At 50.9% G+C, this 19,712-nt stretch overlaps 1 protein-coding gene across 15 annotated transcripts in view; it reads left to right on the top strand.

The window, feature by feature from the left end:
* Nucleotides 1-19,712, top strand: part of DGKK (diacylglycerol kinase kappa) — a 152,887-nt gene that overhangs the window by 55,358 nt on the left and 77,817 nt on the right. The window contains exon 1 of one of the 15 annotated variants that reach the window (XM_043522406.1): nucleotides 3,589-3,730. The exons of 13 other annotated variants lie outside the window; for them this stretch is intronic. The gene's annotated coding sequence lies outside the window, so the exon portion shown is untranslated. Of the gene's footprint in view, nucleotides 1-3,588; nucleotides 3,731-3,760; nucleotides 3,780-19,712 lie in introns of those variants that run through there. One more of the 15 variants, XM_043522405.1, reaches the window with a different exon arrangement.

Below are 19,712 nucleotides of genomic sequence, written 5' to 3'. Positions count from 1 at the left end.
CTGAGCGGCTAGAGGGTGCTATTGCTCCTCATGTAACCTTTGAACTTGGTGAATTGGACGGTTCAGGCAGGACTTCGCCTTTCCCACCCCCCAAATACTCTGTAACAAAAATAGCTCTCTCTGAACGTGTGGTCAGGGCAGCTGGCTGTGAATTCTCTGTGGTGCTGGATTACAGGCCTCTGGAACTTCGAGGAAAGCAGAAGTGGCCAGGGAGCATTCAGCGTGCAGAAGGAAGTTTCACTTCTGTTGGGTCCAAACAGAAAGTGAAGGAGGTGACTTGCTTTGGCACGATGCACATTGATTTTCGGATCAGTCCCTTCGAACATCCAGGGTGGGGCTGGGGGGCGTGGACGGAGCAGTGTGTCATGGGAGATAGTACTGCCGCTGCATGGGCTCCACCCGCTCTGTGAGTGCATGGAGACATGGCCCCAAGCACCTAGGCAAGTCTGAATGCAGCCAGGAGGGGGTGCTGATGACCAGTCGTGATGCTCTGGAGCAGATCCTCTCCCTCTAGGAACCTTGTTCGTGGACTTATTTTCTAGGCATGCTTTGCATGGCTCCCAACTATGAGGTATGGAATTGGATCGCCTTGCAGAGCCCTCCGAGAGCTGAGTGCCAGCATGGGGCAAGGAGGACACTGCTGCTACCTAGGAGGAATATTGACACTGATGTGCATGCCCACAGACTGTCCCTCAGGGTGGGAGCAGCCTTATGGCTGGCAACAGAATCAGACGGGGCTGCCTTGGGGAAGGGGAGATGGCTGGTCACCTAGGCAGTTAGTGGATTGGATCCCATTCACCCAGGGAATGGGGGCTTTATCAAACTCATCCGTCCCATCAGTCTGTCTGCACAGAATGGACCAGCCCCTCCAAAATCCCCCATCCCAACATGTGCTGAGTCTGGTATCAGACCTGGGACTGGTTCTCTGGGGGCTTGCTCCAAAGACCTGGCCTGCGGATGCGGCAGGAGATCCCTCCAGGGCAGGGCAGTGGCATCCCTGCCAAGCCTTTGACGCAGTGTGGAAATGAAGCCAGCTGGAGAATCAAGCGAGTGCTCCCATGGATGGTGACGGCAAAGCCTACACCGGGGCTGCTGCACTGGGGCATGGTGACTGTGGAAGCTGCATCCAGCCTAGTGGGATTTAGCTGCATGTAGCGATTCCTCAGCTGCCTGCAAGGCGCTGCATGGTGGTTGCAGACAGGCAGCATTTTTAGGTAACAACCTGATGGTGACAATGTACTTTTCTTGGCTTGGCTGGGCTAGCAATGTGAGTATGTCCTTGCACAGCCGGGCCACTGCAGCCACACTGCTATTTTTAGCCATGCTACAGTCACACCTCCGATTGCAGTGTGGACACACCCTAGGTATCAGGGACCAAAGGAAATTGGAATGAATCTGTAGGCTCAGACAGCAGAGTCACCAGTAACGCCCTACACGTGCAGCAATGACAAAAGATCTCAAAGCCTCCCACACCAAAACCTCAGGCCCGCTGTTGCTTGAGTTAAACGACAACCTCTGTTTGCTGCTAGTGGTCTAGGGTTTAGAGCTACTCCGGTCTTGTCTGCATAAGAATGTCTTTTCAGTAAAAACCATGGTATGAATTTAAACCGATGTAGTTCTACCAGTATATCACCTCTAGGGACACTTATTCCGGTATCAGCGTGGCCTGTTTTCGGCTTAGCTTGTACCACTTGGGAAGGGGTTTTAACTAGGCTGTCGATTAATCGCAGTTAACTCATGCAATTAACGCAAAAAAATTAATTGCAATTAATTGCACTGTTAAACAATAGAATATCAATTGAAATTTATTAAATATTTTTGGATGTTTTTCTTCATTTTCAAATGTATCGATTTCAGTTACAACACAGAATACAAAGTGTACAGTGCTCACTTTACATTATTTTTGATTAGAAATATTTGTGCTGTAAAAACGATAAACAAAAGAAATAGTATTTTTTCAAGTCACCTCATACAAGTACTGTAGTGCAATCTCTTTATCATGAAAGTGCAGCTTAGAAATGTAAGGTTTTTTGTTCCATAACTGCACTCAAACAAAACAATGTTGTCGGGCAGTCTGGCGGTCAAGCTGCCTGGAGTGCCTGGACCCCAAGGACCCAGCTGGTTTGGCGGTCAAGCAGCCTGGGGAGATGGACAGCAGGAGATTGAGGACATTGGGCGCTGGTTGGCCAGCTGCTTAGCACCATATAGCTAGGGGAGTTGGGGAGTGGGGAGCAGGGGAACCAGCCAGCTGGCTACATGGTACCCTGGGGAGCTGAGGACTTAGGGAGTGAGATGAGTGGGTGAGTGTGACATTCCCCTCTGGTGTTGTCTGGACCAGTGATCTGTTAGGCCACTCCAGTCCTTGACTCTGGGAGCCAGCCTTACCCTGCTCTGCTGTGAGAGCCCCCACTCCTGGGCTGTTCACGCACAGCCTCTAGCATGTAAGCTGCTCCCAGCTACTTGCAAGTGAATGACACTAGACAATATCTCCAGTCCCACATCAGAATGGTTACCAAAATAAAATACAAGCATGCAGTCTAAACTCTCAACCCTATTAGACTGGGCAGCAATTAGATTAAGCAGTTTTTCTCACCCCACTGGATATTGCAGTCCTTAGTATACAGGTTTGTTTCTTAAACCTGGGCCAATCTTCTGTGTTGGAGTCTTGTCTTCTTCTCAGTGTCTTGGCTGCTTGCAGCGAAGGTGGGGGCAGGAGAAGGGCCCAGTATGTGTCCACTCTATCTGTTTTATACTCTCGGTCCATGTGCTTGTAGAACACAAGTCCAGGCATGTCTGTGGGGCATTGCTGAGTCTCTCTCAGCAAGATTGAGCAATTCCCCTGGTGGGGACTCATGCAGGTGAGTCATTGCATTGTAGCTCCCTTGCTGGACAATGACTGTTGATGGACTGTTTCACACCCCACCTGGGTGTTGGTTACTTTCCTTGCTGTTGCCTCTGGGGACCTAATATCTGGCTGATTCCCCCAACTTACAGCATGTTTTAGTGACAACCATACTACACAATTCTGATAACTTCATATGCATTAATGATACTGAGTCTGCGGTTGTGAAATTGCGTTAATACAGAGGGCCCTGCCCCCAATCTGAGTTTTATAGATTCTGAGTAAAACTACCCTTTAATTTGCTGCAGTTGATACAGGACTTGCTCATCCTTGGATCAAAATGGTTTCAAAGTGCCAAGTATTGTTCATTAATACAGACGGACCTTTAGTTGGTTGATGGCTGCGTTTTTCTCGCACTACTGAGGTGAAGGGAGGGTTTCACACCTAGACTAAGATTCATTAGGCCAGTGAATCTGCATGGTGTAAGGAGTGGTTGACTCAGATTCTCTGCCCACTCTTATTGGAGCAAGTCTCACTCCCCAGCTTGTGTTTCCTTTCCTCCCAAGATCTATTTTTATCTTTGCTAAGCACACAAACCAAGGCCACCTGCAGCTTCCCTGACTCACTTCCTCATTCACCTGCATGACAGGAAAGGCAGGAGCTGCTCATTTGCATGCAGCCATGCTGTTGGTCCATTGATACTTTGGTTTGAGCTGGGGCTTCCCTGGGCTGGGATAGTAAGTGCAGCTTCCTGGGACTCCAACTTGCAACTCGTCCTGCCTTTGACTCACTTGCTCAGAAACCATGAATTGCGAGGCAGACCCAGTCCCGGGAGCGTAGCTACGTGCAGGAGGAGAGCAGCGTTGGCTGACGGCGCCAAAGAGCAAGGTTTGGATATTGGTATAATGTCACCATCTGACATGGACAGATTAGGGAGGTGAATATTTATGTCTGTCTCTCTTATACACATACACACACAGCTCCCAGGTACACACATACACTCACTCTTTCTCACTCATTTTCACACAGCTCCCCATCCGAGGTACAAAACACACACACACACAACCCTCCCCGGGTATGTACGTGCACAAACACATGCACCTCACTGGTGTGTACGTGTGCGTGCACACCCACACCCACAGAGCTCCCAGGTTCACACACTCTTTCTCACACATACACACGACTCCCAGATACCCCATCTTCCTTTCCTACATCTCCATGCATCATTCCCACAGATCCACACTAACATAGGCACCCCGATGTACGCTAGACCCCAGACATACAGGCTCACCACTCACAAATACACTCCTATGGCCGCACAGGAGCGCGGCGGTCCCTTCTTTCTGTTTCTCACCTACATGTCCACAGGCATGCAGAGATTGTGCAGAGACTATATTTAGCTCCTTCTTGGGGCTGAAATGTGCATTCCTCCAGAGCGTATCTGTGCAGAAGGGCTGAGAGAAATCTCTTCCACTGCCAGCCAGACTGGGATGGGGGAAGGGGGAGTGTGTGCCTTCTGCATATTTGCATGTTCCTCAGATTTCCCCGGGGGAGCCGATCCAGGGCATGTGCCTTTTGTACCAATGAGTGGCCATTAGTTTCTCAAGCATTAGCACAGACCTTTGGAATAGCCATGGTGGAGCAGACCATGGCTGGAGACACCTGGACCATTGACCAATGCAGAAGCCAGATGTAAAACCCTGCATTGCACATTATTCTGTATTGCTCTCTGCCTCCTGCTGGCAATCGGCTCACCATTTCAGGCAGGAGTGCTAGCCCTTTAAATGTTGTTTAGGTTATCGACTAGAGCCTGACTCCACTGACCTGCCTTGCAAGACTAGGAGGGTGTTGAGAAAAGGCCTTTCTTCCCACCAGCAATAGATCTGTGAGCTGGGGGATTGCCTCCCAAGGGAAGTGGTGGAAGCCTCAGTCTCTTGAGTCATTTAAAACCAGGACTAGCCAAGGCTCTGGAGAGTAGCTTGTAGAGACAGTCCAGCCCTGGTCCTTGAGTGAATCAGATGGTGATACTAGCATTTAAATTGTGCTTTTAATTTTCGATGGTGTAATCCTCACAGCAGTTCTGTGGGCAAGTGAAGTATCTTTGACTAGATGACTGGGTGCCCCGTAAGGCTGCTTCCACCTCTAACATCTGTGATGCTGGGACAGTAAATGCAGCAGTTGCCAGTCTGATACAGTGATCCACATCTTTCCCCCCTCTTCTAACATTTAAGGGTAAGGGAATGGGTTGGCAAAAAAAAAGTCAAATTCCCATGAAATGTTGACAGATATATAGCCAAATAAGCCTACGTAGTGTACATATGTGGCCATGCGTGTTTGTGCAGGAGGCAGTGGGTGTGTGAATGCACATATGTGGGCATGCGTGTCCGGGCAGGGAGGCAATAGGTGTGTAAATGCACGTATGTGGGCATGTATGTTTGTGCAGGAGGTAGTGTGTGTGTGAATGCACATATGTGGTATGTGTGTCTGGGCAGGGAGGCAATGGCTGTGAATGCACGTATGTGGGATGGATGTCTGGGCAGGGAAGTGATGTGTGTGTGAATGCACGTATGTGGCACAGGGGTCTAGGTGGGAGATGATGTGTGTATACCCAGAGCCAGGCTTAGGGATATGTGCGCTAACAATAACACCTGCTGCTTTCTTGCCCAGGTCCCTCTCCAGGGCTGAAGAGCTGAGGCTGGGAGCTGGCAGTAACAGATGCCCAGCTGCTCTTACGAGGGTGTTAGAGGAAGTTCAAGCCATGCCCTGGAGTAGCCATTTCTTCCATTCTCATTGCCCACTGTGGCACTAACCCTCCCCCACATTCATAAAAGGGAAACGACTGATTTGTTTGTTTCCGCTGCATTTTGCAGAGCGACTTCCCATTGTTGGCTCAGTCCTCAGCTGTGGCTTTGCAGAGCTCCTTGCAGCAAAGCGTGGCAGCAAGCGGTAACGATTTCTCTCTGACACCGGCCCTGGCCAGGGGCTGAACCAGTGCCCGGCGAAGCCCAGGAGCTATTCTACCTTGTGCAGTCTGTAATACTCCACAAGTGGATAGGGCTGCATGGGAGCACAGTCCACCCCACGGGGGAGGAGCCGGCCGAGGAGTACTGATACGGAGCTGAGGGCAGCTTTACGGTCACTGGCCCCATTCTGGTGGCACAAAAGGAGGTGACTGCAGGGCAGGAGCTGTTTTAAACACCAGGTTTAGGTTTGAATTTAAAAAATATCAGGTTTTTCACCTTGCAGAGAAGCCTCAAGGGGCAGGGGGAGGGTGCTCCAGCCGGCAAGATTTCTCTATTCCCAGTGTTCCCTGGCTGAATCAACCCCCATTCTCCAAGCCATAACAGTGCCGACTAAGGGGTCAAAAGTCAGTGCCATGCTCTCCTTGCCCGTTTGTGCGAAGCGGCGAATTGAGCCAGAGTCACTTCCTGGAAGGGACTTTTTGGCCAAAGGGCATTTTTCTGACTGGGAAGCTGTTTGGATGGGATTGAGGCTGCACTGTCTGTGCTGCCAATTGAATGTGTCTTGAGCCATCTCTCCATGGAGACCTGCCAACCAAAGTAAGGATCTGAGTCTGTCATTGCTTCGTTAATGCTGATATGACTCAAGGAGTGCAGCTGACTCACTATAGGAATGTTGGAAATACACCTACAAGCACTGGTAACTGAATGACTAGCGAGTTTGAAGGACTATATGGTATTTGCAAGGCTCTGTTGCTAAAATGATTAGCGGCTTGATGTGTAGATTGCATGTCAAAGCAAAGGGAGACAGGGAGGTGGTGGGTCTCTAGGATGCTGAACAAGATAATGATATAAATAATAGTGACGGCTTTGCACTTCTAGGGTCTCCCATTCATGGGTTCAAAGCACTTCCCAAAGGGGGGTAAGTGCTATTGTCCCCATTTAGTGACTGAGGCCCATAGGTGACTTCCCCAAGGTCCCACAGCAAGTCGGGGCAGGGATTGGAAAAGAACCCAGGAGTCCGGAGGCTCAGCCCCTTACTTTAATTAGAACACTGAAAAATGCCGCCATTCCATGTTGTATCTGCAAAATGTGCCACTTCTTGAGATATACGGACTCAGGTTTAAGCAGGCAATTGGAAATGCAAATTTTGTTTAAATGTGTTTGGTTGCACTGATAAATACCCATTTGCATGTGTAGTTATTCTGAGAACATCATATGGCCATCAAGGGTCAGATTTCTTGATACTCGGGATGTTTTGCGCTGCTCTGATGATTAAAGAAGCAGTTGACCAGACTTAACTGGGCAGCTAAACTGGTTTATGGCTGTTTTGCACTGCAGAAGCCAATCAGTAAAGGTGGTTCCCAGTTTTATTTCTTATGTCTGATCTGTATTACTGTAGTGTATTTGTATTACTGTAGAAGCCCCAGTTGTGGCCCTAGACCCCCCTGTGCTAGATGCCGTACAAACACAGGACAAACAGATGGTCACTGTCCCAGAGAGTATACAGTTTTGAAAATCTCACCCTTCCCATCCAGCAAGGCTGTGCAGGATGGCGGCTGCGTTTCCATCATCATTTAGGTTGTTAACTGCTTTGCTCCCTCCAGTGGCCGGCACATCAGGTGAAGAACACTGGAGCCATGGTGGCATGTAGGGTTGCCAACTTTCTAATTGCACAAAACCGAACACCATTGCCCCGCCCCTTCCCCCGAGGCCCTGCCTCTGCCCCACCCCTTATCTGAGGTCCTGCCCCCACTCACTACAGCCTCCCTCCATCTGTCGCTCCCTCTCCCCCACCCTCACTCACTTTCACTGGGCTGGGGCAGGGGATTGGGGTGCAGGAGGGGGTGAGGGCTCCAGCTGGGGGGTGTGGGCTCTGGGGTGGGGCCAGAATGAGGGGTTTGGGGTACAGGAGGGGGCTCTGGGCTGGGGCTGAGGGGTTTGGAGTGCAGGAGAGGACTGAGGGCTGGGGCAAGGGGTTGGTGGGGCAGGAGGGGGTGTGGGCTCCAGGAGGGAGTTTGGGTGTGGGAGGGGGCTTAGGGCTGGGACAGGGGATTGGGGTGCAGGAGGTGCAGGCTCTGGGAGGGAGTTTGGGTGCGGGAAGGGGTTTCAACCTGAGGAAGGGGTTTCGAGGTGTGGGCTCCGGCTGGGTGGCACTTACCTCAGGCGGATCCTTGTCGGCGGTGCAGTGGGGCTAAGGCAGGCTCTCTGCCTGCCCTGGCTCCGTGCTGCTCCTGGAAGTGGCCGGCATGTGGCCCCTAGGCGGAGGTGCGGTCAGGTGGCTCTGCGCAGTGCGTGCTACCCGCACTCACAGTTGCCACCCCCACAGCTCCCATTGGCTGTAGTGCCTAGCCATTGGAAGCTGCAGAGCCAGTACCCGAGGCGGGGCCAGATTGCGGCGATTCCTTGGCTGCCCCTGTGCCTAGGGGCCACAGGGACATGCTGGCTGTTTCTGGGAGCTGCACGGAGCCAGGGCAGGCAGGGAGCCTGTCTTATCCCTGGTGCACCACCGACTGGACTTTTAATGGCCCGGTCAGCAGTAATGACCGGAGCCGCGAGGGTCCCTTTTCGACTGGGCGTTCCGATCAAAAACCAGATGCCTAGTGGCATGTGGGGGCCCGTGGACTGCAGGGTAGTTGAAGGGCCAGTGGTGGAGTGGTCAGCACAGCAGTGCCCAAAAAACAACCTAAGGAAGCCCTAAAATTTGGCCCTTTGAGTGCAGGAGAGCACAGGACAGGTCAGCTGCAGCGTTTTAGTTCTTGCGAATTCAACCAACAAGCCATTTCTATTCATCCATTAGGACAGATGCAGGTCAAAGCAAAGATTAAAGATTTAATAGCTAATCTGTCTCCAGCATTTATAATGTGCCTATCACCTTGGGCACATTATCTTGGAGCTGATAGTGTGTGTGTTATCTTGGAGCTGATTGTGTGTGTGTGTGTGTGTGTGAGAAATTGCTGTGTTCGTGCCCTGCTGTGTCAGTAGGTGTCTGCATGTGAAGTCCCTAATATAAAAGCTGATGAGCCTCAGAATGGACCCACCCATCCTTTGACAGCAGTCATAGAATCATAGAATATCAGGGTTGGAAGGGACCTCAAGAGGTCATCTAGTCCAACCCCCTGCTCAAAGCAGGACCAATCCCCAATCAAATCATCCCAGCCAGGGCTTTGTCAAGCCTGACCTTAAAAACTTCCAAGGAAGGAGATTCTGCCACCTCCCTAGGTAACGCATTCCAGTGTTTCACCACCCTCCTAGTGAAAAAGTTTTTCCTAATATCCAACCTAAACCTCCCCCACTGCAACTTGAGACCATTACTCCTTGTCCTGTCCTCTTCTACCACTGAGAATAGTCTAGAACCATCCTCTCTGGAACCACCTCTCAGGTAGTTGAAAGCAGCTATCAAATCCCCCCTCATTCTTCTCTTCTGCAGACTAAACAATCCCAGTTCCCTCAGCCTCTCCTCATAAGTCATGTGTTCCAGACCCCTAATCATTTTTGTTGCCCTTCGCTGGACTCTCTCCAATTTATCCACATCCTTCTTGTAGTGTGGGGCCCAAAACTGGACACAGTACTCCAGATGAGGCCTCACCAATGTCGAATAGAGGGGAACGATCACGTCCCTCGATCTGCTCGCTATGCCCCTACTTATACATCCCAAAATGCCATTGGCCTTCTTGGCACCCAGGGCACACTGCTGACTCATATCCAGCTTCTCGTCCACTGTAACCCCTAGGTCCTTTTCCGCAGAACTGCTGCCTAGCCATTCGGTCCCTAGTCTGTAGCTATGCATTGGGTTCTTCCGTCCTAAGTGCAGGACCCTGCACTTATTCTTATTGAACCTCATCAGGTTTCTTTTGGCCCAATCCTCCAATTTGTCTAGGTTCCTCTGTATCCTATCCCTGCCCTCCAGCGTATCTACCACTCCTCCCAGTTTAGTATCATCCGCAAATTTGCTGAGAGTGCAATCCACACCATCCTCCAGATCATTTATGAAGATATTGAACAAAACTGGCCCCAGGACCGGCCCCTGGGGCACTCCACTTGACACCGGCTGCCAACTAGACATGGAGCCATTGATCACTACCCGTTGAGCCCGACAATCTAGCCAACTTTCTACCCACCTTATAGTGCATTCATCCAGCCCATACTTCTTTAACTTGCTGACAAGAATACTGTGGGAGACCGTGTCAAAAGCTTTGCTAAAGTCAAGAAACAATACATCCACTGCTTTCCCTTCATCCACAGAATCAGTAATCTCATCATAGAAGGCGATTAGATTAGTCAGGCATGACCTACCCTTGGTAGGTCCCTTCTGTGCCCTCTATGAACACAGCTCCATTGTCTCGCTGCTTAGGTGTGGCACAAGAGTTACAGTAAATAGCCCTCTGGCACCATGCTGAGAGTCTAGTATCAAGGCATCTGCCCTCTGTGCTTGGAGACACAGCCTGAACCTCTGGGCGTGGACTCTGCAGGTGGGACAGCTGTCAGGGAGCTCCCGATTTTTATAGCCCCCTCTCCCCGCCACCCTCACTTTGTTCTCTCCTGGGAAGGCCGCTGGCGCCCCTGCTCAGAATGCAGGAGGCTTGGCTTAGGACCAGCAAGGTTTCATCACACAGTCACAGACTTTACTTGGCAGGAGGACACGGGAGCTGTGCAGGCACTTCTAAAGGAACACAATGCTTCCCTGAGAAGGCAGCCTCAGCCCTCCTCTGTCCTAGAGAATTTGCCCTGCCTACAGCTACTGGCATAACTGCAGAGTTGCAACCTACCGTGCAGATAGGCAAAGCCAGTTTTAAGCAGGAGGACTGCTCCATCAGTGTGGTCTAGTAGCTAAAGCACTGGACGGGGAATCAAAGATATGGGTTCTAGTCCTCTTGCTGGGTGACCTCAAGTGAGTCACTTCCCCTCTCCATGCCTCAGTTTCCTCATCCGTAAAATCAGGATAATGATGCTGACCTGCTTTGTAAAGCACTTGGAGATTGATTGATGACAAGTGCCAAGTAAGATCTAGGTGTTATCACAGTGGGGATGTGCCCTGAGGCTGAAATCAAGGCAAATTACCCATGGAATAAAGGCAGAAGGAAGCTGCATTAGCTAGTGGCCAGTACAAAGAGACTGGGTGTCTAGGAAACCTCATCTAATCTCTGCCAATAGCTTGTCCTGGCACTTTGGGTAAATCATTTGCCTTCTCTGTGCCTTAGTTTCCCCACCTATGGTACTGGCCTAGCTTTGTAAAGTTGACTTGAGAGTGGCGAGGTGAGGATCTATCAGTGGTTCTGTTCGTATGAAAATTAGTACAAGTGGCTGAGCAGTGACTTCCAAACGCACCTCCAATGGGTTTTGATTTATTTCAGAAATAAAATACTGTTTCCTCCCCGCCCCCCCATTAAAACAATCATGGGGCCAAATTCCTTCCTAATGCAGGAATGCAGAGGTGACTTCAGAGTTTCCTTGGTCGAGCTGGTTGCAGATTTTCCAACGGAACATGTTTTCTATGGAAAAATGCCATTTTGTTCACCTTGAAACCTTCCACAGGAAAGGCTGATTTGGATGAAAATTTTTTAGGAAAAAACATCCAGAACAGAATGGTTTTGATTTTGTTTGCTTTTCATTTTTTTTATATTCCATTATACATTATAAAATAGCGAAAAGTCAAAATCGAAATGAAATGTTCTAACTGACCCAAAACTAAATATTTTTGAAAATGGCATTTCATGGGAAGTTTTGAAATCTTTGGTTTTGTTCTGACTTGGAACTGAAACTAATTTCAAAACTGTAAAATTTCCAGAGACACTGGAAATTCCAGTTCCTTCCCATCTCGGTTCCTAGGATGCTTTGCTTGGGAGTTGGGGTTCAGCATCCGCAAATCCTCAGAGACCCGTGTGGAAGGGTACATTGGAAGCAAGGACCATACACAGAAATCCTCTACAGGCTGGTTATGGAACCCTCCTCTAGCCCCTGGGCTGGGCATCTGCATGGGACTGGCACTGCTAGGCTGCAGCTGACTGGTGCTTTCCACAGCACTGGGAGTCACCAGACGTTAACAGCACCTCAGACTCCATGGAGCTAGAGCCCTGCTTGCAAGGGGAGAAGGGAGTACATTATGGAGCTGGAATCCCCTCTCCTCCTGCCCTGTTGAGGTGCAGGCTCCCCTCCCTTCTGAGTGCTAATGCAGAAGGGTGCAAGGGCCTGGGTAGATTACGTGGAATGGCCACACCCAACTCCTCCCAGATATTTCGGGGCTGAAGGTTGTGCCATGCATCCCCCAAAAGGTATTTTCTCCAGCTTTGTAGCTAGGGTCTGGATTTGACCTGTTAGCTCAACCTGCTGAGCCAGTAATGTCCCTGGGCAGGTGATATACAAACAGATGGGCCAGGGTTTTTTAGATTTGTTAGGATTTCTATGATTCCCAAAGACAAACTTTAGGAGTTAGTAATGGGAAAGACCTGTCAGGCCTCCTAGCCCATCTCCAAGTAGGCCCATGTGGGACTGTTCCCTCCAGCACAGCACAGTTGCTAGAGTATTTGTCCAGCCATGTGTTTTAAACTCCAAGCAATAGGGTTTCCACAGCCCAGAGCTGCCAACAATCCCCCTAGCTGCAGGGACTCCCATCATACGCCCAGGCATGCCCCAGTGCTGGAAGTCAGCGTAGTGCTGCTCATGCTGTGCTTATAGCACGACAGGAATTCTCCCCCAGCTATCGGCTAGCGGTTCACAGCCCCGTATGCTGCTGCAGTTGCGCATAGGTATTGGTGTGAGTGGAGAATTTTACCCTCTGAATCTCTGGATCTCGCTCACCGTTTGGAAGTTTTTCCTGCTGTTCAGCATATATTTTCTGTGGTTGGTTTCATCCCATGAGTAGCTCTGAGCAACCACTGAAGTGAAGCATTTATGCTGACTGAGCCTTTTTTACTCGAGTCCTTGGGTCTTGCAGCCTATCCATCAATAGGCGTCTGAATTGCCAGGTTGGGCTTTTAATTTCTCCCTCCCTCCTGCTGCCTCAGGTTGCTTCCTAGTCTGGAATCCTGCTGTTTTGAATTTGATCTCTGGTGTGACTCCACTGCAGTCAATGGCAATGCACCAGGTGTGGGGATGGATGGTCCAGTTTGTTAGTGGCGTCTGCCATGCTTTCGCAGTTGGGACCTGTAATGGGGCACAGCAGGATGCGTGACCTTGTCGCATGTCTGTGTAATGTCACCATGGAGCACTGGGCAAGGTGCCAGAAAATCAGGGTGGATCACTTGGTTTCACTGCTGCTCTCCAGCGAGAGAACTGCAGTCAAATGGCTGCAGCTGCCCTTCAAGAGGCGCTGCCTGTTTTACATGACACGTAAAGAATAAACAAGGAAGAAACCAGCTAGAAATTCAGTGTTTGCTTCCTTGTGTTTGAGGCTGTTTGAGATTGGATTTAGTGCCAGACAGACAGCTCTGGAGACGGAAGGCCACAAAGCAGGAAGAGCAGGGGCATCATCAGGACCAATACCTTGCCAAAACGCTGCCGCCCTGACCCAGATGGGAGATTTAGTTTCTATGCATCTGATGTCCTGAGTTGCTGAGCACCTGCTGCTGCCATAGGCGTGGGTTAGAGCCACGAGTACTCAGAACCTGTGAGACTCAGTGCCCTGCTGACTCTTTGCCTCTCTGCTGAGGCTGTCAACACATTATTGCCATAGCAACTTCCATGATGCACCACTTTGGTTCATCCCAGAGGAGATGGTGGTGCATCATGGGAGATGTAGTCCTGCCAAAGAGGCCAGCCCATAAAGGAGAACGGGGACATGAGGTGGATGCAGATTAAAGTCCATCTGACTCCAAACAAAACGGTTTGATTTGGTTCCCCAAACAGAAATGTTTCACTTTGGATCAACCCAACCCCACATAAAACCTTCTGTTTAGATTTTCCTGAGGGAAAACCAAAAAATTTTGGCAAAATTTACATTTTCCTAAGGAAGATCTTGATGTTTGTGGAAATTGCATTTTCTTCTAGAAAAGGACAATTCAATGGAAAAGTCCCAACTAGCTGTGCCAGTGATACTGCTCCACTGAGGAAATGGACCGAGATTCCATCCCCACCCCACCTCATTTCACATTGGCCACTAACAAGCCAATAGTCTGCTATGACATTTGATCATTCCAGGGACAGATTTTCAAAAGAGCTCCATTCTCAAGGTGACACTCATTGCCAGATTTTTAGAAGGGCTCAATCCGAGAGGCCCTCCATCTGCAAGGAGGTTCTGTCCCTTGGGGATTAGCTTTGATGATGATGAGCACATTGAGTGCATGTTGGGTGCTGAGTAGTTCTGAAAATGTGGCCTCGATTGTGGGCGCGGATGCTGCAAACTCTGTCCTTGATGACATGGGCTGGGGGGTGACACCCCTCTTCGGGAAGGCTAACCCGTTGACCCTGCCCCTTCTGCTCATGGCCCCATGTGTCCAGAGGAACCCCGAGCCCCTCCTTCCCACTGGAGGAGTCCTGGCCCTCCCATCCCATCGGCCCTGAGCCACCGGCCGACTGGCCTCAGCTACATCGGCCGGTCCCAGTGCCGGGCTGAGCCGCTGGCCCCAGTGCCGGGCTGCTGGCCCGACCCCTGGTCCAGCCCGAGCCACCCAGGGCTGTCCCAGTCCCTGGCCTTTGACGGGCCTGAGCTCCAGGCCGCTGGCTGGAGCTGAGCCTCCGCCAGCTTCAGGGGAGATGGGGAGGGAATGGGACCTCGGAGTGGAGCATGGGCAGGGCCACGGCCTGGGTTAGGAAGGCTTAGCCTGCCCTGGCCTTTGATACCTGCTGCCCATGCTCGTTGACTGGGCAGGATACACCCAGCAGCCCGTAGAGGCGAAGGGCTTCTGATCCCATTCTCACATGGGCTGTCTAGCGGCAGGGTCTTTAGCCATCTGTACTCTACTGGCGCTACACCCGCACAGTTATACCACCAGGGGTCTCCAACCTTTTAATGCTCAAGATCACTTTTTGAATTTAAGGACAACCCAGGGTCTACCCCGCCCCTTCCCCGAGGCCATATCCCTTCCCCAAAGCCCCGCCCCGCTCACTCCATTCCCTCCCCCACCCCGTTACTCTCTCTCCCTCACCCTCACTCACTTTCACTGGGCTGGGGTAGGAGGTTGGGGTTCGGGAGGGGGTGCGGGCTCTGGGCTGGGGCTGAGGGGTTCGCAATGTGGGAGGGGACTCTGGGCTGAGTCTGGGGCAGGGTGCTGGGGTGCAGGAGGGGGTGAGGGGTGCAAGTTCTGGGAGGGAGTTTGGGTGCAGGAAGGGGCTCTGGGCTGGGGCAGAGTGTTGGGGTGCAGGAGGGGCTACAGGGTGCTGGCTCTGGGAGGGGGCTCAGGGCTGGGGTTTGGGGTGCAGGAGGGGGTATTGGGTGCTGGCTCCGGGAGGGGGCTCAGGGCTGGGGGTTGAGGTGCGGCCTCCCGCAGGGCAACACTTACCTGCAGCGGCTCCCGGTTGGCAGTGAAATGTGGCTGCTGCTAAGGCAGGCTCCCTGCCTACCCTGGCCCCACACCACTCTCGGAAGGGTCCAATGTGTCCCTGCGGCCCCTGGGGCGGGGAGCACGTGACTCCATGCGCTGCCCCCTCTGTAAGTACTGCCCCTGCAGTTCCCATTGGCCACAGCTCCCCGTTCCTGGCCAATGGGAGCTGCAGGGGCAGTGCTTGCAGGCAGGAGCAGCCCGCAAAGGGAGACCCCTGTCCCCCCTCCCCCGGAACTGCAGGGCTGCACTGGCAGCTTCCAGGAGTGGCATGAGGTCGGGTAGGCAGGGAGCCTGCCTTAGCGGCAGCCATGCTGCACCACTGACCGGGAGCCACCAGAGATTGGGATCGACTGGGAGTTCCTCTGGGATCGCCCTGTCGATCGTGATCGACCGGTTGGTGACCACTGGTGTAGACACTTCCTACAGCAGTGGAAGGGATGTTTCCGATGTTGTAGGTAATCTGCCTCCCTTAGTGACAATAGCGAGGTCACTGGAAGCATTCTTCCATCGATGTACAATCTACATTTTAAGTGTAGATCAGGCCTGTGACAGACTTGCAATATCTTGGACAAACTTTATGGAATTAAGTTAAACCTTATTGAATTAGGTTTAATACCTTTGGGGCCCATTCTATTAAAAATGCAACCATGTATGTTATTGTGGAATTGTGTGTAACTTCTCTAGGAGGAGAGGACTGCTAATATCTTTCCTCCAGTCATCAGCCCCCTGGAGAGGTTCGCATCCACTTGTTCAAACTGGATTCTCCAGAGACCAACAGACAAAGAAAGGATTTTTGGATAAATACCCTGCTTTTAAACTGGCTCTAGGCCTTCTTCCTGGTCCAGCAAATAGACAGGATCCTTGCTCCATGGATGGACCCAATCCTTAGGGGAGGGTTAGAAGGACTTAGGGGCCCCAGAACATTGGGTGCTTGTTCTGAGCTGAAGTTGTGCTGATGTTGAAACCACAAGGAAGCCCTTTGGATCCAGTGCCGGACTGCTCCTCCCAGAGCTCATGTTAGGGTGGGGTGATTTTTGGCAAGCTTGGTAGTAGGCATGTAGGTTCTTTCATTGTATCTAACTTGTTTTCTCTGTTGTGCTTTTACCTTAAGAATAAAGCAGGCTTACATAGGAAGAGCTGTGGGATGTTTATAACTGTGGGCATTCAGGCTGGTAACTGCCTCTGAGGAGAAAGTAAGGCTGTCTCTGCTGGGGAGAACACAGTGAAGGCAGGGCACAGTGCAGCCTGGAAATATGTTGGTCAGAAGGGAGTGAGACGCAGGTCTCTACTCAAGAGAGGGCATGGCCCAGGAGCCTGAAGCAGAGGTGCTTGCTGGATCATAGGGGGGAATATGGGTGTGGTTGCCCTGCCCTGTGACAAGGCCTTTTTTCTGGTAAGATAACAACCTGCTTTGTAAGCCCTTTCCATTGTGTTGTCCTCACTGGCCTCTGCTGACATGTGTTGCTGTTAAGGACATTAGGCCAGACTTGCTACAGGGCGGAAGACAGCGAAACCCCGCTGAGGTCATTGGCCTTGCAGTGGCTTCCGTAGGGGTGAACTTGACAAAATGGGGTTTGTGACTGAGGCCCCAGCAGGAATAATTCTTCAAAGAGGAGGCGAACTGGCGTGCTAACAAATCCCTCTGTTGTGTGGGAATCGATGGGATGGGGAGTTTGGGCTAGGTTGTCCAGGGACATTATTGTGGGGATGTCATTCCCCTAAGAGACATTGGCTGTGCATTACTCCTCTGCTAACAACCCAGCTTCCAGTTCAGCTCCCAGAGCTCAGGGAAGGAGGCCCCTCTCCTCCCCTCGCCCTGAGAATCACTGAGGCAAACCCCGGCCAGCTCTTGATTTAGCAGCATCTGTTTTAGAGAGGGAACTTCTGCTTCCTGGTTCTAAAATAACTGTCCGCTGTTCCCTCCGACTCAGCCCTCCACGTTCTTCCTGCCAGTGTTCTCAGCGTCAGCTGGGGTTTTAAGCTGCTGCGTGCAGGATATTATGACACATCACAGACAGGGGAGTCCTCCAGCACCTATCCCCCTCCCCCCACCACATCCCACCATTGCATCCTGGGAAGTTTCAAGGAGGAGGTCAGGCTTGGCTGGGGGTTGTTCTTTCATCCCTGGTGCAGATGGAGAGTGAGCGTTCGAGGAGTGTGTGGGGAGACTGGAGGAGGTTCAGTCCCCCTGAGTACTTAGAAGTAAATCAAACAAAGCAGGGAAATGTCTCTCTCAGTTGAATCACTGTCTTTGTGAGATGAACCTGACCCTCGGAGTAAGGGGAGTGGCATTAATGGCAGCACAAATGCAGTCTGCAATAGCCCTCATCCTTAATAATGAGGTATTGTCCATGAAGACTATATGTCCCAGCATGCAGTGCTTCATCTTGATCCGCACAGTATTGCACAGTGAGACCTGCAGGCTCCAATGTGGTATCAAAGGGCACTTGCGATGCAGTCAGCTCCATTGTTTGTGTTGCGGTAGCACCTAGAAGCCCCAGTTCTGAGTTGGAGCCCTGCTATGACAGGCACTCTGTGCTTTGCAGATTAGGGTCAGCCATTATGGTCTAGGCAAGCTGTCATTGCGGCCCTTGACCGAACTGGGAAAAATTTAGGCATTCCTAGTGCAAGAAAAAATGAAACCCGGGTACAGTTCTGCAAGCTGGGGATTCTGAGATCAGACTCACTTTCATCCTGAAAGCTCTAAGTCTTGCTCACACTCTGATCGTCAGTTTGAAACAGAACATTAAGCTGCTGTATGCAGCACTGGAAGAGCATTCTATATCCTGACATGTAAAGGGGCACTCATGGCTCAGTCCTGGAGCCTGGAAAGGGTTCCCTAGTGGTGAAGATATCTCTTTGGGACACGGTAATCTTTGCATCACTACTTAGATTACTAGATTTCAGGCCAGGTGGGACCGTCTGTTCTCGACTGACCTCTTGCAGAGCATGGGCCAGAGAATCTGCTGATGTCATAATGCAAATGTCATCATGTCAGATTGCAGTGACTTTGTCCGGGAAGACAAAATGTTGCAAGAGATGTCCCGTGTCATGTTAGTGTGTCGCTCTTCAGTGAGGTACCTGCAGCAGGAGTTCTCAAGAGGGAGAGAATGTGAAAAGAGTGGTGTATGGCTCTTTAAAGTGCTCCCTCAAGTGCTGACATTCTCATCAATTAAGATCTTCTGTCAAACATCAGCATGAGCTGTAACCAGGCCAGCAAAATGCCATCGCCCTGCTGCTCCTGTTAAAGCCATACACTGTGCACCACTTCTTGTACGCCAGTCATTTACACAGTAGTAATTAATCCTCACTAAATATGTATTTAATTATTTAGTGCTATCTGACATAATTACTGTCCTGGTTAATTGAAGGCAAGAATTGCATAGGGTTGTTATTGCATCTGATTAAATACCAATCAAATATCAGTGGGTGAAAATAGCCATTCTGTACACTTCTGCAACCCCTTTAATCTGCTGAGTGCTTTGCAAACACTGATTAATGAAATCTCACAAACACTGCTGTGCAGTAGGTAAATACTGTTAGACTACACTCAGTGGATCTCAAACTGTGGGTCAGGATCCCTAAGTGGGTCACGACCCCATTTTAATGGGGTTGCCAGGACTGGCTTAGGCTTTCTGGGGCCCAGGGCTGAAGCCGAAGCCCGGAGCCAAGCTGAAGCCCAAAGCCCACTGCATGGGGCTGAAGCCCCTGGGCTCAGGCTTCAGTCCCCCTTCCTGGGGTCGTCTTCTATTTTTTGTTGTTAGAAGGAGGTCGCGAGGCAATGAAGTTTGAGAACCCCTGGACTACGTTGTTCTTGGAAGGAAGTGCGGTCTAGTGGCCTGGGGACAAGTGTGGGTGCCGGGAACTCCTGATTTCCATCCCTTGTTCAGGATTTTACTCCTCTCTGTGGGCTGATTACATTTCACCACACCATGCCTCCATTTTCTGATCTGGAAATGGAGATGATAATCCCAGCACTTTGAAGCTGGGATCGTGGGCCAGTATTTGCTTAATGTTTCCTTATGGCACCCTCTACACACTCCTACCCTGGTCTGTTGCATCCAGCGCTTGTTGCATGTCTTATACGTAGGCTCTCTGGGGCAGGGACTATTTCTTTGTGTTATTTTGTGTGTTTGTACATCAGCTAGTGCAGTGGAGCCGTAGGCATGACTGGGATACCAACATAAATAATATTCTCCCCATTTTAAAAGGCTGAATGCCCACCCAACATCCAGGATTCATCAGCACTGAGTAGGAGTGAGTGGCTTGCTCTGGAAGAGGGTGATGTCTCCGGTAGAGAGCAAGCTCCCTGTCTTGGGAGAGCGCATATAGGCATGTCTACACTGCAATTAAACACCTGTGGCTGTCCCCTGAATCAGGCTCATGGGGCATGGGTTAATTGCGGTGGAGATGTTTGAGCCTGGGCTGCAG

This window comes from Chelonia mydas, chromosome 9 (genome assembly GCF_015237465.2).
Source record: "Chelonia mydas isolate rCheMyd1 chromosome 9, rCheMyd1.pri.v2, whole genome shotgun sequence".
NCBI lineage: Eukaryota > Metazoa > Chordata > Testudines > Cheloniidae > Chelonia > Chelonia mydas.
Note: the sequence above shows the minus strand (reverse complement) of the source record. Positions and strands in the feature narration are given on the sequence as shown.